Raw genomic sequence first — 13681 nt, forward strand, 5'->3', positions numbered from 1 at the left:
TATGTTAGAATAATTTATCTTTAAAACCTTATGATATTATTTAAATACTATTTTTCTTACTGAGCATATGAAACTCACTCTTTCCATGCCCTCTCAGATGAGGAAGAAAATGAGAAACTGCCAGCTGACCTACTTATTGAAGTTTATGAGGATCGCATGAATCCATAAAACTTAAGTTCATGATCGTTCCCGCACTCTGATGAGTCTAATAGCATAGTGAAAGAAGTGGTCTGCTTTTATATTTTGCAGCAACTTTTGGCCTCAATTATATGTACGTAATTGGAACTCATATATATATGTAAGAGATTTGTATTAATTTGTTTTGCTGCATAAAATTTTATCATATATTCGTAATCCTTTTTTTTTGTATCTGACACTCACATTCCTTAATTAGCATTTAGGATGTCACAGATGGTATCAGAGCATAATTACGAGGATCAAATCCCTTATACTGAGGCCTTAAGTAGAAAGACCTTTAGAGTATTTAGGAAGAATAAGTCATCTTTTCAAAAATTAGACCACCAACTCGTGTTTTTTTTTTTTTTATAGGAATGATACAAGGAAGACCAACCGTAGAGCGTACTAAGCAATCTGAAGCGTTGGATCACCCAACCAGGGTTGAATTTGTTGAACTCTTTTAAGTTATCCAAGGATTGACTGCAGCCGTAGGATAAAATTAATCCAACTCTTGTCCACCTTGTGCCCTAGAATACCGAACAGCTGAGAGGTCAATTTTTCATAACATAGTGGAGTTTAGAAAGCTTAACCCGCCATATTTTGAAAGTGGCCCTGACCTTTAGTAGCCAAAGCCTAGATCCTATAGATAGAGAAGCTTTTTTCTATCCTAGACCTGACTGAGGAACAAAAGGTTCCCCTAGCAGCTTTTATGCTTAACGATGAATTCGAACACTAGTGGAGGCTTAAGAAGGAAGTCCTACCTACCCCTACCACCTGAAAAGTTTTCATGTATGCATTCTTTGATAACTTATTCCCTGCCTATGTTCGATAAAAGAAGGAGAAGGAATTTCAGGACCTCCATCAAGCAAATCTAAATGGTTACCTAGTATGCAGCCTGTTTTGTCCAACTGTTTAGATTCACCCTTCTAATGGTCACCCCCGAAAGCCGAAAAGTTAGAAAGTTTCTAAAGGGCCTTTGTGTTGACATCTATGACCAGGTCGCGATGCTGAGACCCAGCTCGTATGCAGAGGCACTAGAACATGCCTAGTTGGCCGAAGACCTTATCTTGGCTAAGCATCAACACATTACCCAAGTCCACACCCAATAATAACCCCAACAACCTAGAAGGAGATTACTTGATCTAGTAAGTAGCAACCCCGATAAATGAACTAGAGTTGCCCTTTCCCTTGCCTTGCCTCCACCTATAGCTTAGCCTACCTGACCTAACCAACTCTGTCAGCATTGTGGTCGCTCGCATGGTGATTTGCCCTATCGGTGTATCAATCACGCCTGCTATTAGTGCAGAAGCACCTTATATCTTATAAAATATTGCCCCTAGCGACCGAAAGATGTGGTAAGTCCTGTAACTCAAGGTCCTGTGTACGACCTAGATGAACCTGGTGCTCTCCCTACTCTTATTCTCATCTAGGGTATGCTTTCTATCCATGATACTTTTACCAAGGCTTTGATCGATACAGGTGCTATTCAATCTTTTTTTTCCTGTTCATTTGCTTGTAATATTGATCTAGGTATATATAGAGATTGTAAGATAGAAGATTCAGGGATAAAAGTATTTGTGAATCTAATACTGTTAGATTTTTGAGGATTTGATGTGATATTAGGAATAGACTGGTTAGAGAAGTATAAAGCAATAATCAATTGTGAAAGTAAAATTGTAACTTTGCGATCCCTAAAAAGAAATAAAATCTATTGTTATTATTTTCTTAACAATTGAATAAACAGGAATATGGGTGTTGATCTTGCTGTGTATTCCATATCGATTGTTTACAACTTTTTGGATGTTTTTCCCATTGAACTTCTTGGTTTGCCTCCCCTGTGAGAAGTAAAGTTCCTAATTGAATTGCTACCCGGAACCCAGCCAATCTTGAAGCCTATTTATCGTATGAGTCATGCTGAGCTTGCATAACTAGAAAATTCACTTTCTGAACTAATCACTCGAAAGTTTATCCGCCCTAGTCATTCTCCTTGGGGCGCTCCTGTATTGTTCGTGAAAAAAAAGGATGGTTCTTTCAGACTCTGTGTGGATTATCGGGAATTCAACCGAGTGACAGTTAAAAGTAAGTACCCCTTACCTCGAATTGACAACCTCTCTAATAAACTACAAAGAGCCATAATCTTCTCTAAAATTGACCTCAGGACAGGATACCACTAGCTGAGAGTAAAAAAAAGAAGATATTTTGAAAATCATTTTTCAGTGCAGGTACGGTTTGTACGAGTTCAGGATAATGCCGTTCGGATTAACCAATACTTTTGCAGCCTTCCTAAACCTCATGAACAAAGTTTTTTGGCACACACTAGATTAATACGTCATCGCATTTATTGATGACATCTTAGTGTACTACAAGAGCCTGAGGGAACATACAGTACACTTGACTGAAGTGTTGGAGACCCTTTACTGAAACCAATTGTATGCTAAACTTAACAAATGCTCATTCTGGTTGGATTGAGTTTCTTTTCTCAGTCATGTAATTTCGAGTAAAGGAGTTTCATTAGATCCATCAAAGGTTGAAACAGCAGTCAACTGGAGTCCACCAACCAATGTGGTTGAGGTACGTAGTTTCTTTGGTTTGACAGATTACTACGGACAATTCATCGACGGATTTGCTAAGATTGTTGCTCCATTGACCCGACTCACCTGAAAGGGCACTATTCATATGAAATTATGAGTGCAATGAGAGCTTCATGAAATTGAACCATCGTCTTACATCTACTCCTGTGTTGATCCTCCCTGACAATACAGAAAGATTTCAGGTCTACTGTGATGCATCTCATATTGGCTTGGGGTGTCTCTTGATGCAACATGGTAGAGTGGTTGCTTATGGGTCCCCACAATTAAAATCTCATGAGGAATTATCCTACCCATGACTTGGAGTTGACAGCCATTATCTTTGCCATGAATATATGTGGTTATTACCTATTTGGTCAAACTTTTGAGATTTATACTGACCACAAGAGTTTGAAGTACATCTTGTTGCAAAGAGAGTTAAATATGAGACATAAACACTGGATGGATCTCTTGAAAGATTATGACTACAAAATCATCTATCACTCCCGGAAGAGGAAATGTAGTTGCTGATACACTAAGCAGAAAGGAGTCCGCAGTGTGAGCCTAAACCATGGCCTCCAGTTAGAAATTGATGGTACTATACAGTCTCCCCGCCTTAGCTACTTTGGCAAAGGTACCTATCTTGCTCAGATCTAAGCCTTGCCGGATCTCTTCATGAAAATCTGGGAAGCTTAGTCTACGGACCCGGAACTCACCAAAATCTAGGTAAGTTTTCTTCTGACGAATCTCTTGATTTTAGGATTTCAAATGATGGATGTTTAGATTTTGGAATCGAATTTGGGTCCTCGTTGCTGTAAGGATGGATGTTCTCAAGACCGCCTATGTTTCTAAGCTATCCATCCATCCTGGGAGTACTAATATGTAACAGAACTTGAAGCGTCAATACTGGTGACCGAGAATGAAGAAGGACATAGTCAACTATGTCTCTTGATAACTCACTTGACAAAGGATTAAGGTAGAATATCAGAGACATAACGATTTGTTACAAAGCCTCTCGACTCTAGAATTTAAGTGGGAGCATGTAACTATGAGTTTTGTCATAGGTTTTCTTAAAACTTGTTCTGGTCGGAACGTTATTTGGGTCATCGTATGAAGCTTTAGGGTCTAGATTGTATTTTAGCACCACTTATCATCCTCAAATAGATGGTCAATCGGAGCGTACAATCAAAATATTGGAAGGTATGTTGCGTGCTTGCGTCCTTGACTTTGGCAATAACTAGTATGAATATCTTTCTTATATGAATTTGCTTATAATAACAGTTATCATTCCAGCATCGGTATGACTTCATATGAAGTATTGTGCAGTATGCATGTCGTTCTTCCACTTATTAGAGTGAAGTCAGAAACCAGCACCATTTGGAACTAGACTTCATTTAGGAGACCATTGAGAGGATCGCGATCATTCGTAAAAACTTGGCCACCGCTCAAAGCCATCAGAAAAGTTTCACTAACAATCGTACATGACTCTTAGAATTTATCATGGGAGATCAGGTTTTCCTCAAGGTTTTTTCTTATAAGGGAAAGATGCAGTTTGAGAAAAGAGGAAAGTTAAGCCCTCGTTATGTGGGACCTTTCTGGATCATCGAGCGCATTGGACCCATGACATACTGCATCGCTCTATCTCGAGAGTTTACAGGTTTACATAACATCTTTCATGTCTCGATGCTTCAAAGGTACCACCCTAACCCTTATCATATCATTTCTCATACTGAAACGCAGATACAAGCAGATATGAGGTATGAGAAAATTCCCGTAGAGATGTTTAGATAGACCGATAAGGTCTTGCACAACAAGACGATTCTTATGGTGAAGGTACAATGACAACATTATATCCCAGAAGAAGCAACGTGGGAGTTGGAGAGTAAGATGAGGAAGAAGTATCCGGACCTGTTCGAGACAAATTTAGGGACATTTTTTTAAGGTAGGGGAGATGTTACACCCCGCCCATCGTTGTGCTTAATTAATTTAGAAAATTCTATTTATTCAGGCCTTTAAGTCGTATTGTACTCATTTAATTTACTCCACAAATTATTATCGTAATTCGTAAATTTTATCGATTTTTAATTATTTTTATTTTTTTAATTTTATTTAATTTTAATTAAATTGCATTAATTTTATTTTTATTTTATTTCAGTCCAATTAAAAATAAAAATGAATTTTTAAAAAATAGCAAAATAAGAAAATCTCGCGGGAAAGGGGAGCTGCCCACGTGAGCGCCTGTGCACTGTGCGCACGCACATGCGCACAACAGATGCAGGACGTGCGCACAACGCACACGTTCTATCCACCAGCGCAGCTCTAGGTCAGACCATGTGCGCATTTTGTCGCGTGCAGGCATGCCATTTGCATGTCACCTTGTATTCTTCCCCTCCCTCGTCTTTTGTACCGAACATATTTTTTCCTCTCTCTTCACCGGATTTTGCCACTTGTGCTAATCTGACGGTTTCTAATTTCTATAAATAGGGTCTTCCCTTCCCATTCTTCCCCATACTTCCATTCTTCTGTTTTTCAAGAATTAGAGAGAGAGAGTGATCTAGAAAGGGAAGGAGAGAAAGAAAAAAAGAACGATAAAGGAGAAATTATCAAGATTTCGGTAAGAAATTTAATATTTCTTTAAACGTCTTAAGAGATATTTTTAGATAAATATTTTGTCTAAATTGATGAATTTGATTTTGTCTGTTTTGCATGTTTTTGTGTTTGTAGGTCTAATAAGTTGAATTGTTCTTGATTTCAAGCATATTATGTGATTTATAAACACTTGATGATTTACATATAATAAAAATAATATGAAGTCGGTATTGTTACCTGAAATATAAAAGAAACAAAAAAAAGAGAAAAAGAGAAATGTGGAATGAAGCATGAATGGTCCAAAGTGTGTATCTCTATTGACATGTATAATGCATTAAGTGTCTTGTTAGAATTTTTATTTCTGAGGGGTGTCGATTGCCTTAACCCCATACAGGGGATCTATTTTTCCCTTACCCATATGGTTTGAAAATACATAAGAGGACCGCTCCCTGTGGATGACAACGTACCCTCTGACGAGAGTGGTGACATGAATATCTGTTAGGGATCACATTTGGCTAAGTACTGTTGTGACTATAGAATATCTTATAGGACAATTATGGTCGATACTGCTGTGGTCATAGATCGTACCATAGTTTGACAAGCCAGAAATATGCATGAGTAAATTACTGTTATCTGTATCTGATCTGGTCATTCCACATAGGTAATTGAAAATTTGTATTTGCCTTTAGAGATGGAAGTTGTAACGAATTCGCGAAGCATGACACAAAAATATGAGTATTTCATGATTTATTTGATTTTCTCTATTATCTGGTATAATGTGTATTTATTTTGATTATATTAACATGCTGTTTTCTTTAATAAATAAATTATTTTCATAATGTAAGATAGGTTGACGAAGTACCCAAATGAAAGGAATTTATGTTAGAATAATTCACCTTTAAAACCTTACGATGTTATTTAAATACTATTTTCCTTATTGAGCATATAGAACTCACTATTTGCCCCCCCCCCCCCCCCAAGATAAAGAAGAAAATGAGGAACTGCCAGCTGATCTACCTATTAAAGTTTATGAGGATCCCGTGGATCAACAAAACTGGAGTGCATGATCATTCTCGCACTCTAATGAATCTAATAGCATTGTAAAAGAAGTGGTCCACTTTTATATTTTGCACTTTTATATTTTGACTTTATATTTTTTAGCTACTTCTAGACTTAGTTATATGTATGTAATTGGAACTTTTATATATATATATTTGTATTAATTTATTACGTTGCATAAAAGTTTATCATACATTCGTAATCTTGTTTCTGTATCTGACACCCACATGCTTTAATTAGCATTTAGGATGTCATATTATAAGTATATGATATGATCAAGTGCAACACATATCATGCCGTATCGAGAGATGTTACAGATATATGATATTGCTACGCCACACTTAAAAAGGTGTTTTAGATATGTGATACTGTTGCAATAAATCTATAGGTGTTCCAGGCATGTACTTTGATGAAGTACGTTAAATTGGTGCATCACACATTATTCTCATGTGTTTTTTAAAATCATGGGACACGTTATGTGGTGCACTAGTTATATCACACTTGTTATAACTGAACAATTAAGACATAACATTTTGAGCTTTAAATACGTACATTTGACTTCTTCTTTTTATCTGATGACTCTTTTTTTACTTTAAATTTTTAAATACCTTTCTTCCTTATCATTTCAAATAACTTGAAAGATCTTGTTGTGTCGAATGAATAGTTTACCCAAGAAAGGGTTGAATTGGGTTTTACAATTACGTTCCAGTTATAATATTTTAACCTGACCTGTTAATACATTTTGATTGTAATATGTATGTAATGCAACATATGGCTAAATATTAAACGCTTTCTAGAATACACAGATGCAATAACGTAAACAAGTAATAAAGTAAGAGTTGATGAGGGAGGGAAAACATAAAACTAATTATAAATGTTCGACCACTCTACACACACCTACATCATCTTCTCAAGCCTTACTTGAGAATATCTACTATCATGCTTGTTTATCAAAATGCAAATCTCCACCTTTTACACAACTTAATTTTCACAAGATGCTAAACTATACCTTCTACACAACTTGTTTTTCAAGGTGACTAGGTCTACCTTTCACATTCTATTGAACACTTTTCATACCTAAGGGGTACATACTCCTTTGTATAATTCCTATTTAAATAATAAAGTTGAAGTACAAGGGTTGTCATTTCTCTCTCAAATGTGAATAATGCAATTTAAAGCTCAAGGCTTAATATTTTTTTTAGCTCAACAAGATTTTTTTTTTTGTTGTAGCACCTCTTGTCAGAGATTTTTAAATAAAAAATTCCATCTTCTCCTTAATGACGTACTTAGATGGCTATGCATAATACTTGAGTCATAAAACTATTCGTTACTCATGTTAGATGGTAAGTGGATGCATTAAATATGTACTTTTGGACCATTCCTTGAGAGCTTTAAAATTATAATATGCTTCTATTATGTCTTGAATGGGAAGGGCATGTTCTCCAATGTAAAGATTTTTAGTTTTTCTTCGTAATGCTTGACAAACTATGTCGGTGTTTTTTTCCCTATTGATTTGAGTGTGTTTTATATGTGACTAAAAAACATATATAAAGTCCATGTACAAGCCTTCTAAGGACTAATTTCGAGAGAACTATATCTCAAGGAGGAAACTGAGTTCTCTAGGCTAGGCCAAGAATGCTTCTCGGGACTAGAATAACATTGTAGAAGGTGAGAAGATGCTTTGGGAATATGATAGAGTAATTGGATTAACAATCAGGAGAGAAATCCCCCAAGAGGCCCTAATTTGAGGCTCAAATTTGACTAAAGAATAGGGAAGACATTACAAAAGTGCTTTGTGGAAAAATATAAAATACACACAGAAATTTTTTTTTGTGATTTCACTTTATCTAAAAGTTACTACTTTTCACATATCACTTTTTCTAAAAGTTGTCGCTTTCCATTACGTTATTTTATCTAAAAGTTACCACTTTTTATTATACCACTTCATTTAAAAGGTTTTCACCTTTTCTCATACCTCTTCATGTTTATTCTAGCTCCTTAATCCTTATCTATCATTTTTCTGTTTAACTCTAAACTATGTTCTTAACCTTATTATATATTTCCAAACACATATAAAGACTAAATTAAATATATCAAATATAAGAAATTAACTCGAGACTATTTTCAAGCTACCACAACTTTAGCATTGTCAGTTCAGGTAGCCTTGGCCTCCATCCATTTTGAAACATAATCAACAACAAGTAATATGGAAGAATAGCCGAAAGATAAAGGGAATGGCCCCATGAAATTATCAAATGTCAAAAATTTCTTAAACTAAAATAAGTGTTGACAGCATTTGATCTCTATGTTTTAAATATCTAGTTCTTTGGCAATTTTCACATGATTTACAATATACATACGAATCATGAAATAAAATAGGCCAATACAAGCCACATCCAACACCTTGCGGGCTGTCCGCTTTCGACCTAAGTGTCCCTCATAAGCATATGAATGATAGAATTTCAAAATGGAAGGAACTTCGATTTTTGAAAGACATCATCCAATTATCTGTTCTACACAATATTTCCACAAGTATGGATTGTCCTAAACATAACATTTGACATCTCTTTGATCTTATCTCTTTTTGTCGTAGATAACTCATCTGGAAGTGCATTGATAACTGAATAAATAAGAATATCAACATACCATGGTGTCGATTGATGGATTGAAAAGAGATACTCATATGGGAAGTCATCTTTTAATGACATTCGTTCTTCATTTAGTGGCAGGCGACTAAGATGGTTGATAGCAAGATTTACCAACTCTTTCTTATCCTGTATTTCTAAATCAAACTCTTGCAGAAGGAGTATCCATAAGATTAATCTCGATTTTGCTTCTTTCTTTTTGAGTAAGTACTTCAAAGCTGCATGGTCAGAGTATACAATTACTTTAGGTTCAAGCAAATATGAGTGAAATTTTTCTAAAGCAAAAACAATAGCTAAAAGCTCCTTCTTAGTGATCGAATAGTTGTTTAAGCACTGTCAAGTGTCATTGAGGCATAATAGATGATATGTGGGTCTTGATCTATTCTTTTCCTGACGTGACCCTAGGAGGGCTTTCCAGTTACCTAGGAAACGACCATTAGATTTCACATCAATTCGGATACAAGGCTCAGGAGAAGCCTAGACCAAAGAAATAAAGTCAAGATTCGACGACAAGACCTAATCCCATGAAGCCCAAGGATCCAGTTCGTGTAAGCTTAGATAGGGTGAGATAAATCATTGATGTCATTAAGACTGGGAAGCCTTATGGGCCATCAAGACAACTGGCCCAAGGAAACATCAACAACGATGAGTTATGGGCTTTCGAATTGATCCTAGAAGAAGAAAATGGTGTCTCTGAGGTCGTACATGGATGAGAGGCACCTGCGGGCGGGCGACCCAACTCACCCGACCTGCTAGGCTTAACCCGCAGGCTTGCAAGTTGCACGCCCGAGAAGAACGTGAGGCCCATGCCGCACGTCCTTACAGATGGGCCCACTGAGGTCCATCGGGAAGACCCAAAGGCTGACCCTCATCCCAAGGCTCGACTTAACGGATCCGTTCCCTAGGGGGAAAAAATAGGGCAGATGCTTAGCCCAGCAGCAGCCGCAGGCCCAGTTGTGGAGAAACCCGGGTGGGCTACAGAGACATAAGGCCCGATGGTCGAGTGTGCGGGCGCTCGATCTAAGCCGCGTGCACACGTGCAGGCTTCCCTAGCCCACATGGGTGAGGTGTGTTGAAGTGGGGAAGAAGTGGCAAGCTTTTTGGACTTCTTTTCACTATATGCGCAATGTGATTTTTCATCTCAAAATTGAGCAAATTCACATGGTAATTATCACCTCATTATTTAATTAGTATTATTTAAATTAAGCTTATGCAAGGATTAATTATATAATATTTTAACCTAGGTTATCTTGAACTATTATTTTATTATATAATTTTAATCCTATTATTATTTTAATGTAATTTTCCCATGTGTTTTACATGAAAATCACATGGGATAAGTATTATGTTATTTTAATATTATTTTATTATATAAGTCTATTCTCTATAATTATTTAATTAATTTCTTTATATTTAAATGGAATACAATAATTATTCTATTATGTAATTATCTTAGATTTAGATAAAATTTTATTTAGGATATTATTTTATTAAGTTATGTAAGAGTTTGTACTCATCAAGATTGTTCGGGAAAGAATATAAATAAGTTTTTACCCATAGTTAGTAAAACACCAGTTACAATCAATTTGAGAGAATTCTTGAAAGTTTAAACTTTTTTTTATAGTATTTTTACTAAATTTTATTTTTTCAAGTTCTTCGAGAAGCATGAGTCTTCAGAAGTTTTATTGGGACAAAGAGTAGGGATCAATTTATCGATATGTCCATTGTATTTTTTCTTTCTTTGTTTATTTTCCTAGTCTTCGTTTTTGCTTTCCTTTTAGGATTGTAGATTCAATTAAAGGGAGGATTTTATCTAGGTAGTTAAAGTTTTGGTATTGCATAACATTGAGTGGGTTATAGGAGTTGATTTGATCCTCCTCATATCCTCCCGTGTCATTGCCTTAGGACAACACCCACGACTTAGTTGCTGGAGACTGTATAATAGGTGCTGACACCAACTTCTCCTTGAGTGTGTCATATGCTTTTTCGCAGGCTGCATCAAACTCGAATGCTACTTCTTTTTGTGACAATCGGCATAAAGGTCGGGTAATCTTGGAAAAATCCTTTATGAAGCGATAACAAAATCCTATATGTTCAAAAAAAGATCGAACTTCCCATACACTCACGGGGTAAGATAAATATTTAATCACATCAATTTTTGCTTTATCTACCTTTATCCCTCTTGAAGACACTACATGTCCTAAAATTAATCATTAATCTACCATAAAATGACATTTCTCATAATTCGAAGCAAGGTTTGATTTAGGACATCGCTTAAGTACCTTTGTAAGGTTGGTTACACACTCATCAAAAGAATTACCATAAATGGTAAGGTCATCCATGAATACCTTTATAATGCTTTTCACAAAATCAAAAAATATATTGACCATACTTCTTTGGAATGTTGTCAGAGCATTGCAAAGATTGAAGGGCATTCTCCTATAGGCGAAAGTGCCAAAAGTGCATGTGAAAGTTGTCTTCTCTACCTTAAGGCACAGCTGGAATTTGATAAAAACCTAAATAACCATCAAGACAACAATAGTGAGTTCGACCAACTAAATGTTCAAGCATCTAATCAATAAATGAAAGAAGAAAATGATATTTTCTAGCTGATGCATTCAAGTTCCTGTAATCTATACAAACTCTCCATCCATTTTTAACTCTGTGGACACTAACTCACCGTCATGATTTTCAGTCACTGTTATACTTGTTTTCTGTGCTACCACTTGTACCGCACTTACCCACTTGCTGTATGAAATCAGATAAATGACACTAACATCGAGGAGCTTTAATTTTTTTTTTTACTAACTCTATCATATGTGGGTTCAAACGCCCCTGTGCTTATCTAATAGGATCACTGTCTTCCTCCATTAAAATTTTGTGCATGCACATAAACAGTTATGGTCCACCCGACAGCTTCCTTATGCTCTCTAAATACTCTAACCAAATTTTCTTCTTCTATTTTGTATAAATTTTAGAAATTATCACCAGAAAGGTTTCTTCTTCCCCTAAAAATACATATTTCAAATGTTCAAGCAGCAGTTTAAGCTCTAATTTTGGTGCTTGCAAAACAGAGAATGGGAGTTTCATGTGAGAAATATGAAGATTAACATACGGTGCATTGGTCTTTTGGGGTTTAAGTGCCTCCAATTCAAACTCCACTTCTTGTAGATTCTCTTTAGCAACATTCTTCTAAAGTTGTTAAGCTATCTATATCAAAATTGTTATAAAGCACAATATTCAACTTATCACCATGGCATAAATCAAAATGTTTTTTACTTAAGGTGTAATATTCAAACTTGCTGTAAAATAAAATTTTATTATATATTGCATTATTTCAGGAATAGTTTTCTTTTAAATTTGAATTTTTTTTTTTGTGTTTTAAAATTTAAAATTTTAAGGGAAATCACAAAACACATCTCACACATACACACAAATTCTTCCGTTACTTCAAGTCGTGGGCAAGGCTTACATGTGAAATATTATTTTTCCTTGTCCTCGAGCAAGGTTTGCACGTAAACATACCTGCAAAAATTCTCTAAGGCACGGGCTCCCCCACCTCACAGGATTTTTCATTCGCGGGCATCCCTTAGGCATGCAAACCACTTGTTGTGATTGTTCCGCCAATGGGACACCATTCACACCTATACCCAAAGTCCTGTAGGCAAGCTTCTTTCTTCCTTAGCTAGGTGTTAGCATACCAGCCTTCCCCTTCAGTCTTATCGGCCATCCATAGCCTCTAACAACTCGGATGTGTTGCAGGTAATCCGAAGGCCAAGGATGCTGCAAACTGGGGTATAAAATGCTGCCTCTTTTCTGCTTTCTTCTTCAATTCTTCATTCCTTCAAGCAAACAAAAAACAAGAGAGAGAGAGTCAAATTTAGAGGGAATCTATTGAGAGAAAGAAACTGAAAACTAAGAGAAAACATGCAGAAAATAAAGTGTGAGCTTATACGCGTGTTGTCCGGAGGAGAAAATGATCTCTTCCCTTCTTAGGTAAGCATTTCCTTCTGTTTCAAGTAGATTAGCTCTCCCTTCCATTTATTCACTCATTCACTTTTAGCTAAACACAGAAATCCTTCTTTTAGCTATGACTAAAGCTTGTTCTGTAACCAGAACAGACCAAGTCATACTATTGAGGTAAGTGTGCTATTCCTCCTCAATCCTTGTTTTCTTTCAGTTATTTCCTTGATTTTCAGCGTAGGTTCTAGCTTGAATTTAAATCGAATCCCAGCGAGTAAAATAACCTAGAATTCGCAGCTTTAACTTAAAAGCTCGACTAATATGACAACCACAGCACAGGCGTGTTGCTAGCTGTTCTTGTTACTTTTAAGTTGATCTCCTCATGCGTTTGGAGTGCTTAGATCTTCTGCTTTATGGTAGGAATGGTGGTAATTAGTTTTTACAAGCATTTAGTTTTATAGATGCATGTAGGATGATTAAATCTTCAAAAAATTGCATGTGTTCTTACTATTTTAATTGATGTAGAGAGTATGTGTTTCATGCATGATTTTGATTATTGTTTTTGCTGATGATTTTGATGGAATTTGATTACTGAAATGATGTATAACATTAAGCATATGGATTAAAATGCTGAAACAAAAGCAAAAATTGAAAATAATTAGCAAACAGAGGCCCAATGCC

This window comes from Carica papaya, chromosome 4, assembly GCF_054855325.1.
Source record: "Carica papaya isolate Zhongbai chromosome 4, ASM5485532v1, whole genome shotgun sequence".
Lineage (NCBI taxonomy): Eukaryota > Viridiplantae > Streptophyta > Magnoliopsida > Brassicales > Caricaceae > Carica > Carica papaya.